Here is a 3,483-nt window from a genome sequence, read left to right as displayed (position 1 = left end):
GCTAGCATTCTTGTTGCATTTTGTGATAAGACGATAAGGGGAAAGGGGATGTGTGAAATTTTTCATTATATTAAAGGGGGTCGTGTCTAAATAAAACTCGAGAACAACTGGACTAAAGTGTTCCACAGTGGTGCGGACACGGCCAAATCGGACGGCTCACTGCGATCCGTTGATGATTCCGTTGCATATTACTACATCCCTAAATAATGAATAAAGCGAATACTTGGGGTATAGTAAAGATAGGCCTACCTGTGGCTCTTAGTCGCAATAGCTGATATATTGGGCATAGAGGTTTTATTTTAATTAAATTCTACTTAACAGTGAAATCAGATAAGATATCCGTAAATTACCGCGAAGAAATATGCTACAGCTGGTGCGAAAAGTTTGTTAAGTGCAGTATTACTCACTGTTTACTGTATTGCATTGCCTTACCCTGAGCGGGGTTACCATATGTCCTCTTTTAAGAAGATTTGTTCTCTTTTTTTAACTTTTTTAAAGTTTCCTCGGAGGAGGCCCTAATGTACACTGTAAAAAATCTGGTAGATTTACTGGGAAATCTCTGTAAATTTTACCACAAATTACCGGTCGCAGCCAATTACTGTGCGTAGCTTGTCATTTTACATTTTGATATGTAATATTACCTTAATATAGCTGTAAAGTAAGTTACCAGAATTTCTTCGCAAAATTACTGACAGTTACTCGTTACTGCAGTTTACCGGGCTATTGGCAAAATTGATTAGCTTCAAAATCGCTGCAGCCAATGTATACGTAAAACTGAATGTTACTGATATATCATTCTATAGAGGTGATTTGACCTGATTGAACCTCGTTTGCGAGACTGGGGTCTGTCATGCCGAAATTGTTGGCCCTAGTATCAATTTAAGCTTAGTAGGGTACAAGAAATAACTGACGATCGTAGCTAATGTGGTACACCGTAGCCATATTATATTATAAGGCAATGGCTGTATACGGCCAGTCTCGCTGGTTACATTCGTTGTCACGGATAAGGCTGATAAGTTAGAAAATTAGTTCAGGATGTATAATATTGCTCGGGGAAACTAGAAATATCAGCACCGCATGCTCAGCTAACCATTTGTTAATGGCGGACAAGGCGACCTGTAATAGGTTACATTAGGTGACTGCTTTTTCTGAGATTCGTAGTAAACAACCAACGCACAACTGTGACATCACAAGCAGCGTCTGGTTAGGTAAGTACAGTAAGTAGTGAACAACACATGGAATATACATCAATTTATACGAAATTAGATGAAAAAAGGGACTATATGCAATGATAAATGTTTCTGTATGGAAAAAACGACCCAGATCAAACATTATAACGTGGCCAGTAAATATTATTGGTGTCATGTGTCAGCGGATGAATACCATTTATTTCGAAATCGTTCGAGTGTCGTCTGGCCAGTGGCCATTAGTGAGGTTTGAGCAAAGGGTGGAGCGAAGCTTGTGCTTGAAGAAAGTGAACACGATCGTTGAAGATTCCTAGGAATGCTGAATGGCATACGCATCTTAAAAGGTAATACAGTACTACATAGTATTTGTTACCGTGAATATCTGACTCTGCACACCAGCCCTCGATGACTTAGATTTCATGATTGATATAATTCATTCGCCGCATTCTCTGTTCTATTTTTGGATATTTGTCGACTTATATAGTGACCACATACTCCGCTGCGGAGGAGTTGAAACTGTTGGCTTGGTAATGTCATTTTCGGGCCATAGCATAGATTTGTTTTCATCCACTGCTGGATTTGTTTGCCACACATGCCACCTTAAATTAGGAACCTTTTGCTTCAATACAGAGATAAAGTCATGAATCTCTGCTATGTCATGTAAAAGGCGGAGCCGTCATCACACAATGTGCCAGTACCGGTACTTCAAAACATGTTATATTTTTGTTAGCCTATTTGTCTTAGTCTTTATAATGTCATGTCCACTGTCCAGGTTAGGAACTTTGCTTTATATAGCTACTTACGCACGAATTCTTTTTAGTGGAACTGCAAGATACTACTTACACAGAAGGAATGAGAACGAGAAAAAGAAACAATTGGAAGTTTGGCCGGTGGTGGAATTAATTCACGTTTTCTTGAGACCACTCGTGTTACTGCATGTCTCCTAAAGAAGAATTAGACCTCCAGCAGCAATATTTTTCCATCGATAACCACTTCATCGTGATATCATGAATGAATATACAGTTTATTCCAATGTCGTTTTGTGGATGTGAAGAAAATGTTGCGGTATTTTTGCATCGGGTTGCTTTGCGATAGGTATGGATGTACGTGAATTTACAAGCTGGTATGTAATCCTGATTTACAGGAACAGCATATAGGTAGGTAGGCGGTAAAATGACAGTCTCGATCGCAAATGTACAGGAGAACATGTAGATTAGATATACCGGAGGTGACTGTAACATTACAGTCTGGCGTGTAAAGTGAGATTACCGGACGAGTGTAAGCTAAATTTACATTGACTAACGGTAATGTTAGATTACCACGAAATGTCTGGCTACCGTGCTTCCAAACATTTCGCGGTAAATCGAGGTTTTTATTTTTTACAGTGTACTGTATTTTGGAGAATTTGTCGTTTTTCATGAAAATTTTGGGTAAATCTATGTTAAAATTGAACTGTGATATACGAAATGAGCACTCAAGTAACGGCCGGCGGGTATTTTGGGAGTTGATACAGAAAGACGACCTTTTTACTAGAAAGTGGGTAAATTTAGAATCGAATGCAAGCGGTGGCCATTTTTTGCAGTCAACCAACTACAATCTAGCTATACATTTACCAATTTCCCCTCCAAATTTTAAAAAAGTGTCCGCTCTTCAGATTTATACAACATGGTAAACCTACCTTACGCCAACTGTCGATACTGTTTGGTATGCTTTATAATCGCATGGGAAGCGAGTGGCGCAGTTGGTTAAGCGCCACCGTCACGACATCAATGGCAGTGATTCAAATCACTTCGTCATCCCCCAACACGTTGGTCTAGGACCCCCCACATAATGGTGATGAACCGAACCTTACGCTATCCGATGTTTACCGTGGTACTTCTCATTTAGATTGGGCGCCTTGGAATGGGCCAGCTTTACTCACCTAGACGCGCCAAGCGCGAAATTCTTTTATAATTCATGATTGAATCGGCCGATATGATCGGGAATTGCATATATATTGCTATTAATTTTTATCCTCGCACTGCTCAAGAATCAGATTTACAGGTGAGGTGTGTTTGAAAAGTTAGGACCCCTCAATAATAAATTAAACACTTTCGGGCGTATACCCGTTGGCAAGAACAAAACAGCACTTCGTCAGGCCCCCCGTAACAAACTTGGGTCTTGGGCTACCACAGGGTGATAAACCCACCCTCAATCACGCTGTTCGCTTTTGCCACGAAATTAGCCGTACTGTGTAGTGAGCCAGCGCGAACCGCGGAGATTTTCGCTAAATCATGATTAAATCATTCAAAAAGAT

The 3,483-nt window shown here is 40.1% G+C and overlaps 1 long non-coding RNA gene across 1 annotated transcript; it reads left to right on the top strand.

Annotated features, from left to right (window-relative positions):
* The first annotated feature begins 517 nt into the window (after positions 1-517).
* On the top strand, positions 518-2,220 carry LOC145445414 (uncharacterized). The gene is made up of 2 exons (XR_013917010.1): positions 518-1,531; positions 2,008-2,220. It is a non-coding gene; the product is annotated as an uncharacterized LOC145445414 (long non-coding RNA).
* The last annotated feature ends 1,263 nt before the right edge of the window (positions 2,221-3,483 follow it).

The sequence above is a fragment of the Botryllus schlosseri genome, chromosome 8, assembly GCF_051294905.1.
Source record: "Botryllus schlosseri isolate E-star chromosome 8, Bs_hap1, whole genome shotgun sequence".
In the NCBI taxonomy this organism is placed as follows: Eukaryota; Metazoa; Chordata; class Ascidiacea; order Stolidobranchia; family Styelidae; genus Botryllus; species Botryllus schlosseri.
Note: the sequence above shows the minus strand (reverse complement) of the source record. Positions and strands in the feature narration are given on the sequence as shown.